We start from the raw sequence: 12,949 nt of genomic DNA, 5'->3' as shown, positions 1-12,949 counted from the left end.
CAATCCCATTTACCATTGCACCAAAAAAATTAAGATAACTAGGAATTAACTTAACCAAGGGTGTAAAATACCTGTACTTGGAAAACAACAGACATTGAAAAAAGAGATAGACATAAACAAATGGTAGAACATAGCATGTTCATGGATTGGTAGAATCAACATCATTAAAATGTCCATACTACCTAAAGCAATCTATAAATTCAATGCAATACAGTGGGGCCTTGACTTACGAGTGTCCCGACTAATGAGTTTTTCGAGGTACGAGCCATCTCTTGGCCGATTTTTTGTTTTAAGTTGCGAGCTAAAATTCGGGTTACGAGCCAGCTTCAGATACCCCACCGCTAGTTGGCGCAGTGAAAGTCACAATGAATGCCACAACATCAGCCCAGCATCACGTGTCTCACTTGTTCAGTTTTTGATTTGAAATATGAGTAATTTGAGTTACGAGCTCCGTCACAGAACGAATTAAACTCATAAGTCAAGGCCCCACTGTACCTGTTAAAATACCAATGGCATATTTCAAAGATCTAGAACAAACTCTCCAAAAATTCATCTGGAATAAAAAAAAGACCCTGAATAGCCACAGCTGTCCTGAAAAAGAACAAAGTTGGAGGGATCACAATACCAGGCATCAAACTATATTACCAAGTCACGGTTCACAAAACTGCCTGGTACTGGCACAAGAACAGACATATAGAACAACGAAATAGAATAGAGGACCCAGAAATTGACCCAAGCCATTATACTCAATTAGTATTTGACAAAGGGGGCAAGAGCATACACTGGAGTTAAAGCAGCCTCCTTAATAAATGGTGCTGGGAAATTTGGTCAGATACATGCAAAAAAAAAAGAAACTAGATTACCAACTTACACTATGCACAAAAACAAACTCAAAATGGCTAAAGGACGTGAATGTAAGACAGGAAACCATAAAAATCCTACAGGACTCCATAGGCAGCAAAATTACAGACATATATCGTAGCAATATCTTTACAGACACAGATCCTAGGGCAAGAGAGACTAAGGAGAAAATAAACAAATGGGTCTACATCAAAATAAAAATCTTCTGCACAGCAAAAGAAACCATCAGCTAAACAACAAGAAAGCCCACTGCATGGGAGAACATATTTCCCAATGTTATCTCCAATAAGGGTTTAATCTCCAACATTTACAGGGAATTCATACAACTTAACAAAAGGCAGATAAACAACCCAATCAAAAAATGGGCAAAGGACCTAAATAGACACTTTTCAAAAGAGGACATTCAGAAAGCCAAGAGACACATGAAAACATGCTGAAAGTCAGTAATCATCCGAGAGATGCAAATCAAAACGACAATGAGGTACCATCTCACACCTGTCAGAATGGCTATCATCAACAAATCAACAAATGACAAGTGCTGAAGAGGATGCGGAGAAAAAGGAACCCTCCTTCACTGCTGGTGGGAACGCAGACTGGTGCAGCCATTGTGGAAAACAGTATGGTGTTTCCTCAAAAATTTAAAAATGGAACTTCCATTTGACCCAGTAATACCACTCCTAGGAATATTTCCCAATCGCTTCTCGGCCTTTTGGCTAAGATCAAGTGTAGTATCTGTTCTTATCAGTTTAATATTTCCCAAGAAAACAGAAACACCAGTCAGAAAGGATATATGTATCCCTATGTTCATAGCAGCACAATTTACACTAGCCAAGATTTGAAAACAGCCTAAATTCCCATCAGCAGATGAGTGGATTAGAAAACTATGGTTTTTCTACACAATGGAATACTATGCTGCTATAAAAAAGAAGGAATTCGAGCCTCTCGTGGTGCGCCAGCTAAGCAGCGGAGACTGCGCCATCTTGGGTGGTTGTTGCAGGCATCCAGAGACCAGCTACTGACCTGGGAGCAAGGGATCGCAGGCAGCGTGACTGCGTGAACTCAGAGGAGCACTGCTTCTTCTCACGGAAAGGTTGGACATCCCCTAAAGGTGCGGTTGGCAGTTCGGGTTGGAGGGAGGACCCAGCTCGCGCGCGCGGGGCGGAATCTGCGCCCCACAGAGTCTGCAGCCGTTGGGACCAGCGTGACCCGTGAGTGGGGAAGGGGCCCCACAGGGCTGCTGGCAAAAGGGAACGCGAGAGATGAGCCCATAGCTGGACTGGATGTAAAGGAGCAGCCTTGGACTTTGCCAATCTGCTGGCTGCTTGGTGCCAGGGGCGAGTGGGCGCGTGGAGACTGCGCGCGGAGACTGTGCGCAGACCTGGAAGGTGGAGGCTTGCGAATTCGCACAACTATCAGGCTCTTGTTATAGTTCCCCTTAGATCCGTGCATTTGATTATTAAACCCAGTGCATGGGATTCCCCAGTTGGGGTCATTCGCAGAGCCTGTAGGGGAAAGTTCTTTTTGGGGAGCCTGGGAAACAGCAGGCAGTGGCAAGGAACCAGCTCTGGGCAGTGGTCTTTCCCGAATCAGTGCCAAATACCAGAGAGGAAAAAAAAAACACAAAAACAAAACCCTACTGATAGAGAGGACTTATAGCCTTGGAGGTCAATCCAGACACACTGCCACCCAGAGGCAGAGCCACGAACTGTCTCCTCTGTGATCACAAATAAAGGCAGTCTGGTAAACAAATACAAGCCGCCTTAAAATCAGGTCTGTGGTTTACTGCACGGAGGGACAGTGTATCGCAGGGAAGTTCAGCACTCCCCTGAATGCCTGGCAGGACTGAGGCGTGCCAAAAAGAAGAGTGGAAGATCTGAAGCACCTTCACTTCCGAATATTTATATATATATATATTTTTTTAATTCTTTTTTCACCATTTCATTAAGAACCTATTTTATTTTTTTTATTTTATTTTTTATTTTTTTCATCACTTGATTTTACATTTTTAATTACTACATTTTTTTAACCAGTATTATTGCTATCCTTTTACCATTTTTTCAAGTGTTATTTTATTTTTTATTATTTTTTTTTATTTTTCTTTATTTTATTTTGGGATTAGTGTTATACACACTATTTTCATCGTTCCTTTAGCATCATTTCTCTCTAGCTCACATTTACCCTTAAGCCAAAACTCTCTTCCTCACATTTCCCCTTTTGTTGTCCTGTTTCTCCTACCCTATTCCTGCTTTGGATTTTACCTATTCCTTCTTTCTACCCACTGTCTAAATTTCACCCTACTTATATATCTAATTTCCAATCCCTCGCTCTCCCCATACAAATAGCCTCTTCCCCACCTCTATTTCATTCTACTTTTTTTTTTTTTGTCTTTTTGTTTTTTTCTTCTCTCCCTTTTCCCAATCTCATTTCGGCACTCCTTTTTGTTTTTTATTTTTCTCTTTAATCTTTTTCTCTTTTTTCTTCTTTATCCCCTAATTCTCTTCGCTCGGGGGGGTCACCTTTATTTGGGGTTATTAATATCGTGAATGCATTTAGTTTGTTGCCTTGTACGTTGTGCCTTGTTGTGTTGTATTTTGTGCCTTTGAATCAGCGCAGCAGAGAGAGAACTACATAACCAAACACCTTGAGAAGAGAAATCATGGTGAAACAAAGAACCAACCCAAATATGAAAGAAAAACAGGCATCATCAGAAAAGGAAGTAAACGAAATGGAGGCAATGGAGGCAAGCAACCTGTCAGAGAAAGAATTCAGAGTAATGGCCATAAGGTGGATGAAAAGAATGGAAGACCAATTCAACAATATGTGTAGGAACCAAGAGGAAATGAAGAAGAACCAAGAGGAAATGAAGAGAAACCAAGAAGAAATGAAAAACGACATCACTGCCATAAAGAACTCAATAGAAAGCATCAACAGTAGACTAGCAGAAGCAGAGGATCGCATCAGCGAGCTAGAAGACAAGGTAGAAAAAAATACCCAAACAGAACAGCTTCTAGAAAAAAAAATTAAAAAGCAGGAGGAAAGCCTAAGAGAACTATGGGACAATGCTAAACGAAACAACATCCGAATAATAGGGGTGCCAGAAGGAGAGGAAACTGAGCAAGGAATAGAAAACCTGTTTGAAAAAATAGTAACAGAAAATTTCCCTGATATAGGGAGGAAAAAACTCACACAAATCCAAGAAGCTCACAGAGTCCCAAACAAAATGAACCCGAAAAGACCGACGCCAAGGCACATAATAATTAAATTGGCAAACACCAACGACAAAGCCAGAATCTTAAAAGCAGCCAGAGAGAGACAGAAAGTTACCTACAAAGGATCCCCCATCAGACTAGCGACCGATTTCTCAACAGAAACACATCAGGCAAGAAGGGAATGGAATGAAATATACAAAGTCATGCAAAGGAAGGGTCTGAATCCAAGAATACTATACCCAGCGAGGCTATCAATCAAAATTGAGGGTCAAATCAGGAGCTTCACAGACAAAAACGGTCTACGGGAGTTTATTACAACCAAACCAGCAATGCAAGAAATGCTAAAGGGTCTGCTGTAAATAGAAAAAACAGGAAACAAAGAAGGAACGCAGCGGTAAAGAACAAAAATGGCGACTAACAAGTTTCTATCAATAATAACTTTAAATGTAAATGGATTAAATTCCCCAGTCAAAAGGCATAGGGTAAATGACTGGATAAGAAAACATGACCCATATATCTGCTGTCTACAGGAAACCCACCTCATCAAAAAAGACGCACACAGACTGATGGTGAAGGGATGGAAAAAGGTTTTTCAGGCCAATGGAAGTGAAAAAAAAGCCGGGGTAGCAATACTTATATCTGACAAATTAGATCTCAAAGTGAAGGACATAAAAAGAGATCAAGAAGGCCACTTCATAATACTAAAGGGAGCAGTCCAACAAGAAGAAATAACTCTGGTAAATATATATGCACCCAATATAGGAGCACCCAAATATGTAAGAAATCTTCTGGAGAAGATCAAGGGAGAGATTGACAGCAATACAATCATAGTAGGGGATCTTAACACCCCATTATCTCCACTGGACAAATCCTCTAAACAGAAACTCAGCAAAGAAACATCAATCCTAAATGACTCACTAGATCAGATGGAATTAATTGACATCTTCAGAACATTTCACCCCAAAGTCACAGAATATACATTCTCCTCGGGTGCACATTTGTCATCTTCAAAGATAGACCATATATTGAGAAACCAAGATGGCGGCATAGGTTAACGCCGGAGATCGCTGCCTCAAACAACCACTTCAGAGATATAACTAAAGGACAGAACGGACATCACCCAGAACCATGGGAAGGCTGGCTGAGTGGAAATTCTACAACTAGGAGGAAAGAGAATATCATACCCAGACTCAGAGGAGGCGCAGTGCTGAAGTGAAATACTCAGGTGCGGAGTGCGCGCGCGCGGAGCGGGCTGGCGGCAGAGGGCGCGGTTGTTGTTTTCAATCGGGAGGGAGTTTCAGACTCTGAGCTCCAGATCCGGGCGAGTCTCTGTGGACCGAGACTCAAACGGGAGAAACGGGACTGTCTGGCTTCGGTCGGAACTCGAAGGCAGCTTTCTCTCCGAGGTTTGCAGCCATTGCTGGGGCTCTGAGAGGCAGAGCCCCTGGGGAAGGAACTGAGAGTCGCCATAACTGCTTGTTCCGCCCGCCCTGTAGATCCCCGGGGACCCGCCCCGCCCAAGCCCTGCACAGAACCATTTGCCGGATAGCCTCAGGCAAACGCTAGATTAGCACCGCCCTAGAGATCCAGCACAGAAGCCCTCCCACTACAGACACAGCAGACTCTCATAGCCAGTTAGCCTGGAGGTCAAATCACCCCGGTATTGCCGACATCAATCAAGGCTTAAAGGCAACAAGACTGCGGACAAAGACCACTAGGGGGTGCACCAAGAAAGCATAAAAAATGCGGAGACAAAGAAACAGGACAAAACTGTCAATGGAGGATATTGAGTTCAGAACCACACTTTTAAGGTCTCTTAAGAACTGTCTAGAAGCTGCCGATAAACTTAGTAAGGCCCTCGAAAAGACTGGTGAGACCGCCGATAAATGTAGTGAGATCCTCAAGAAATCTAATGAGACCCTCGATGTTGTGATAAAGAACCAACTAGAAATTAAGCATACACTGACTGAAATAAAGAATATTATACAGACACCCAACAGCAGACCAGAGGAGCGCAAGAATCAAGTCAAAGATTCGAAATGCGAAGAAGCAAAAAACACCCAATTGGAAAAGCAAAATGAAAAAAGAATCCGAAAATATGAAGATAGTGTAAGGAGCCTCTGGGACAGCTTCAAGCGCACCAACATCAGAATTATAGGGGTGCCAGAGGATGAGAGAGAGCAAGATATTGAAAACCTATTTAAAGAAATAATGACAGAAAACTTCCCCCACCTGGTGAAAGAAATAGACCTACAGGTCCAGGAAGCGCAGAGAACCCCAAACAAAAGGAATCCAAAGAGGACCACACCAAGACACATCATAATTAAAATGCCAAGAGCAAAAGACAAAGAGAGAATCTGAAAAGCAGCAAGAGAAAGAAACCCAGTTACCTACAAGGGAATACCCATACGACTGTCAGCTGATTTCTCAACAGAAACTTTGCAGGCCAGAAGGGAATGGCAAGAAATATTCAAAGTGATGAATACCAAGAACCTACAACCAAGATTACTTTATCCAGCAAAGCTATCATTCAGAACGGAAGGTCAGATAAAGAGCTTCACAGATAAGGAAAAGCTAAAGGAGTTCATCACCACCAAACCAGTATTATATGAAATGCTGAAAGGTATCCTTTAAGAAGAGGAAGAAGAAAAAAAAAGGTAAAGATACAAATTATGAACAACAAATATGCATCTATCAACAAGTGAATCTAAGAATCAAGTGAATAAATAATCTGGTGATCATAATAGAATCAGGGACATAGAAAGGGAATGGACTGACTATTCTTGGGGGGGAAAGGGGTGTGGAAGATGCGGGAAGAGACTGGACAATAATCATGCACCTATGGATGAGGACAGTGGGTGGGGAGTGAGGGCGGAGGGTGGGGCGGGAGCTGGGAGGAGGGGAGTTATGGGGGGAAAAAAAAGAGGAACAAATGTAATAATCTGAACAATAAAGATTTAATTAAAAAAACAAAAACCAAAAAAAAAAACAAAGATAGACCATATATTGGGTCACAGACAAAGTCTCTTCAAATTCAAGAAAATTGAAATCATATCAAGTATCTTCTCAGACCACAAAGGCATAAAACTGGAAATCAACTACAACAAAAACAATCCAAAAAAATCAAACACATGGAGACTAAATAGCATGCTATTAAACAACGACTGGGTCACCAGTGAGATCAAAGAAGAAATAAAAAACATCATGGCAACAAATGACAATGAAAACACAACAATCCAAAACCTATGGGACACAGCAAAAGCAGTATTGAGAGGGAAGTTCATAGCTCTACAAGCCTACTGCAAGAAACAAGAAACAATGAGAATAAATGACCTAACTCTACAACTCGAAGAATTAGAAAGAGAGCAACAAAAAAAGCCCACTGTAAGCAGAAGGAAGGAAATAACAAAGATCAGAGCGGAGATAAACGACATAGAGACCAAAAAAACAATACAAAAGATCAACAAAACCAAGAGCTGGTTCTTTGAAAGGATAAACAAGATTGATACACCTCTAGCCAGGCTCACCAAGAAACAAAGAGAGAGGACCCAAATAAACAAAATCAGAAATGAAAGAGGAGAAATAACAACAGACCCCATAGAAATACAAAGGATTGTTAGAAAATACTATGAACAACTCTACTCCAACACACTAGACAACCTGGAGGAAATGGACATATTCCTAGATAAATACAACCTTCCAAAACTTAACCAGGAAGAATCTAAAAATCTCAATAGGCCAATAACTATGGAGGAAATCGAAGCAGTCATCAAAAAGCTTCCAGCAAACAAAAGCCCGGGGCCAGATGGCTTCACAGGGGAGTTTTACCAAACATTCAAGGAAGACCTAAAACCTATCCTCCTCAGACTATGTCAAAAGATACAAGAGGAAGGAGCACTTCCCAGATCATTCTATGAAGCCAACATCACCCTAATCCCAAAACCAGATAAAGACAATACAATGAAAGAGAATTATAGGCCAATATCCCTCATGAACATAGATGCCAAAATCCTCAACAAAATCCTAGCAAATCGGATCCAGCAGTACATCAAAAAGATCATACACCATGACCAAGTAGGATTTATCCCAGGGATGCAAGGATGGTACAATATCCGCAAATCAATAAATGTGATACATCACATAAACATATTGAGAGAGAAAAACCACATAGTCATATCAATTGATGCGGAAAAAGCATTTGACAAAATCCAACACCCTTTCTTGATAAAAACTCTCAGCAAGATAGGAATTGAGGGATCATACCTCAACATAATAAAAGCCATATATGACAAACCCACAGCCAACATCATAATCAATGGGCAAAAACTAAAACCATTCCCCCTAAAAACAGGAACAAGACAGGGATGCCCCCTCTCACCACTCCTGTTCAACATAGTACTGGAAGTACTAGCCATTGCGATCAGACACGAGGAAGAAATAAAAGGCATCCAGATTGGAAAAGAAGAAGTAAAACTGTCCTTATTTGCAGATGACATGATACTGTACATACAGAACCCTAAAGACTCCATCAAAAAATTATTAGACTTAATAAATGAATTCGGCAATGTAGCAGGATACAAAATTAATGCTAAGAAATCCATGGCATTTCTTTACACCAATAGTGAACTTACAGAAAGTGAAACTACAGAAGCAATCCCATTTACCATTGCACCAAAAAAATTAAAATACCTAGGAATAAACTTAACTAAGGAGGTAAAAGACTTATATGCGAAAAACTACAGGACCCTGAAAAAAGAGATAGAGGAAGACATAAACAGATGGAAGAACATACCGTGTTCATGGATTGGTAGAATCAACATCATCAAAATGTCCATACTACCCAAAGCAATCTATAGATTCAATGCACTCCCCATTAAAATACCAACAGCATATTTCACAGATCTAGAACGAACGTTCCAAAAATTCATCTGGAATAAAAAAAGACCCCGAATAGCTGCAGCAATCCTGAGAAAGAACAAAGTAGGTGGGATCTCAATACCAGATATCAAACTGTATTACAAAGCCACTGTTCTTAAAACAGCTTGGTACTGGCACAAGAACAGACATATAGATCAATGGAATAGAATAGAGACCCCAGAAATCGACCCAAACCACTATGCCCAATTAATATTCGACAAAGGAGGCAAGAGCATACAATGGAGTCAAGACAGTCTTTTCAATAAATGGTGTTGGGAAAATTGGACAGATACATGCAAAAGGATGAAACTAGATCACCAACTCACACCATACACAAAAATAAACTCAAAATGGATAAAAGACTTAAACGTAAGACGGGAAACCATAAAAATACTAGAGGAATCCACAGGCAGCGAAATCGCAAACATATGCCGAAGAAATTTCTTCTCTGATAATGCTCCTAGGGCAATGGAAACTAAAGAGAAAATAAACAAATGGGACTACATCAAAATAAAAAGCTTTTGCGCAGCAAAGGAAACCATCAACAAAACAACAAGAAGACCCACTACATGGGAGAACATATTTGCCAATGATACCACCGATAAGGGTTTAATTTCCAACATTTACAGGGATCTCATGAAACTTAACAAAAGGAAGATAAACAATCCAATAAAAAAATGGGCGACGGACCTAGATAGACACTTTTCGAAAGAGGACATACAGAAGGCCGAAAGACATATGAAAACCTGCTCAAAGTCACTAATTATACGAGAGATGCAAATCAAAACGACAATGCGTTATCATCTCACACCTGTCAGAATGGCTATCATCAACAAATCAACAAACAACAAGTGTTGGAGAGGATGTGGAGAAAAAGGAACCCTTCTGCACTGCTGGTGGGAATGCAGACTGGTGCAGCCACTGTGGAGAACAGTATGGAGCTACCTCAGAAGACTAAAAATGGAACTCCCATTTGACCCAGTGATCCCACTACTAGGAATATATCCCAAGAAACCAGAAACGCCAATCAGAAAGGATATATGCACCCCTATGTTCATAGCAGCACAATTCACCATAGCTAAGATTTGGAAACAGCCTAAGTGCCCATCAGCAGATGAGTGGATTAGAAAACTGTGGTACATATACACAATGGAATATTATGCTGCGGTAAAAAAGAAGGAACTCTTGCCTTTTGCAACAGCATGGATGGAACTGGAGAGCATTATGCTAAGTGAAATAAGCCAGTCAGAGAAAGATAAATACCACATGATTTCACTCATTTGTGGATTATAGAGAACAACATAGACTGATGAAAAGGGACAGACCCAAAGACTGAGAAACAGCAATCAGGCTATCAATCCCCAGAAGGAAAGTAGGGGACGGCGGGGGGAAGGGGAAGAGATCAACCGAAGGACTTGTATACATGTATATAAGCCAAACCAATGGACATGAACAACAGGGGGATGGGAGCATGAGTTTGTGTGTGGGGGAGAGGTTGGGGGTTAATGGGGGGGATGAGGACACATTTGTAATACCTTAACTAATAAAAAAAAAAAAAAAGAAAAAAAAAAAAAGAAGGAATTCTTACCATTTGCAGCAGCATGAATGGAACTGGAGAGCATTATGCTAAGTGAAATAAGCCCGGAAGTGAAAGAAAAATAACACAGGATCTCACTCATTTATGGATAATAAAGAACATTATAACCTGATGAACAAAAAGATAGATACAGAGGCAGAGAAGCATTGAACAGACTGTCAAATTACAGCGGGAAGGCTGGGGAGTGTTGGGGGAGTGGGTAAGAGATCAACCTAAGGACTTGTATGCATGCATATAAGCATAACCAATGGACACAAGACACTGGGGGCGGGGTGAGGGCATGTTACAGGGGGTAGGGGAAGCCAGGAGAAGGTCAAGGGGGGAAAAAAGGAGATATATGTACTACTGTTTGTAATATTTTAACCCTAAAGTAAAATTAAAAAAAGAATTTCCTTTAGTATTTCTTATAGGCAGGTCAGCTAGCAATACATTCTCTTAGGTTTTATTTATCTGGTAATGTCTTCACTTCACCTTCATTTTTGAAAGATAAGTTTGCTGGTTAAAGGGTTCTTGGTTAACTGTTACTTATTCATTTTAAAAAATCTTTATTGTTGAAAGTATTACATGTATCCCCCTTTTCTCCCATTGACTTCTCCGACCTCCCCTCCCCCGCCCCCTGCCTTCACCACTCTAGTGTCTGTGTCTATGGCTTATGCATATACACATATGAGTTCATTGTTTGATCTCTTCCCCATCCCCTCACTCTCCCTTGCCTTCCCTCTGAGGTTTGACAGTCCGTTCCATGTTTCTATGTCTCTGGGTCTATTTTTATTCATCAGTTTATGTTGTTCATTAGATTCCACATATGAGTGAGATCATGTGATACTTATCTTTCTCTGACTGGCTTATTTTGCTTAGCATAATGCTCTCTAGGTCCATCCATGCTGTTGCAAATGGTAAGAGTTCTTTCTTTTTTACAGCTGTACAGTATTCCATTGTGTAGGTGTACCAGTTTTTTAATCCACTCATCTGCTGATGAGCACTCAGGCTGTTTCCAAATCTTGGTTATTGTAAATTGTGCTGGAATGAACCTAGCGGTGCATATATCCTTTCTGATGAGTGTTTCTGATTTCTTTGGGACATATTCCTAGAAGTTTTGGGACATATTCCTAGAAGTGGGATCACTGGGTCAAATGACAGTTCCATTTTTAATTTTTTGAGGAAATTCCATACTGGTTTCCAGAGGCTGCACCAGTCTGCATTCCCACCAGCAGTGTACCAGAGTTCCCTTTTCTCCATATCCTTGCCAACACTTGTCCAACACCTGTCGTTTGTTGATGATAGCCATTCAGACAGGTGTGAGGTGGTACCTCTATTAAGAGGTCTGACTGCTGGTATTACACCCAGATTTTAGGCTTCATTAATGGAATGATGATTACTCTATTGTTTTTAGCAGTGGCCAAAAGCATATGTTGTTCTACAGCAGTGGTTCTCAACCTTGGCTGCACATTAGAATCACCTGGGAATCTTTTTAAAATCCTGATTTCTGGGCCTCATCCACCATAAAGAAACAGAATTTCTGGAGGATGAGGCCCAGAAATCAGGATTTTAAAAAGATCCCCAGGTGATTCTAATGTGTAGCCAAGGTTGAGAACCACTGTTCTACAGTCTGAACCAATTAAATTCAGACCTTTTTGAAGGGGTAGTCTTTGAGGAAAATCTTTGAGGTTTGTTCTGACCCCAGTGAAGCTCTTATTAGATGCTTCTTTCCATGGTTCTCTCTGGTAATCTATCATCCTCTTATTTGTTTACCTCCAATGTCTCCATTATTTTCAAGAGCACTCTTTGACTGGAGCTTCCCCACACACTTTTTCAAGTACAGTTCCTTCTGAGAAATCTTTAAAGCTCTCTGTTATTATGGAATGCTTTCCCCGCTGAGAAAAATCTCTGAGCCACTGCTCCAGAGCTTTGGGGGGGACAGTGGACCGCCTTTCTCTGAGTGACACCTCTGCTTTAAGAGCAGGGTGCTGAGTAAGGTGGTAGTCTCTGGTCCTGTTGGATTGCTTCTTTGGGTGTGGAACCTTTGCCCTAAGAGTTAGCTGGATCAAGGGAAACAATAAAGACATAGAGACTAGTAAAAAACAATACAAAAGATCAATGAAATCAGGAACTGGTTCTTTGAAAAGATAAACAATATTGATAAACTGCTAGCCAGACTCATCAGGAAACAAAGAGTGCCTGGCTGGTATGGCTCAGTGGTTGAGCATCAACCCATGAACCAAGAGGGCACTGGCATGATTCCTGGTCAGGGCACATGCCCAGGTTATGAGCTTAACCCTTATTAAGGGGCATACAGGAGGCAGCCGATTGATGATGTTTTTCTCTCATCAGTGTTTCTATCTCTCTATTCCTCTCACTTCCTCTT

General features: G+C 41.0%; 1 protein-coding gene and 1 pseudogene across 1 annotated transcript in view; one reads left to right on the top strand and one right to left on the bottom strand.

Moving 5' to 3' along the window:
- TEX11 (testis expressed 11) overlaps nucleotides 1–12,949 on the bottom strand; it is a 467,244-nt gene that overhangs the window by 32,632 nt on the left and 421,663 nt on the right. The gene's annotated exons all lie outside the window — the stretch shown is intronic.
- On the top strand, nucleotides 1,555–1,682 carry LOC118654928 (annotated as a pseudogene).

The sequence above is a fragment of the Myotis myotis genome, unplaced genomic scaffold (assembly GCF_014108235.1).
Source record: "Myotis myotis isolate mMyoMyo1 unplaced genomic scaffold, mMyoMyo1.p scaffold_m19_p_4, whole genome shotgun sequence".
In the NCBI taxonomy this organism is placed as follows: domain Eukaryota; kingdom Metazoa; phylum Chordata; class Mammalia; order Chiroptera; family Vespertilionidae; genus Myotis; species Myotis myotis.
The sequence above is the reverse complement of the archived record's forward strand: the minus strand, read 5'-3'. Positions and strand labels throughout refer to the sequence as shown.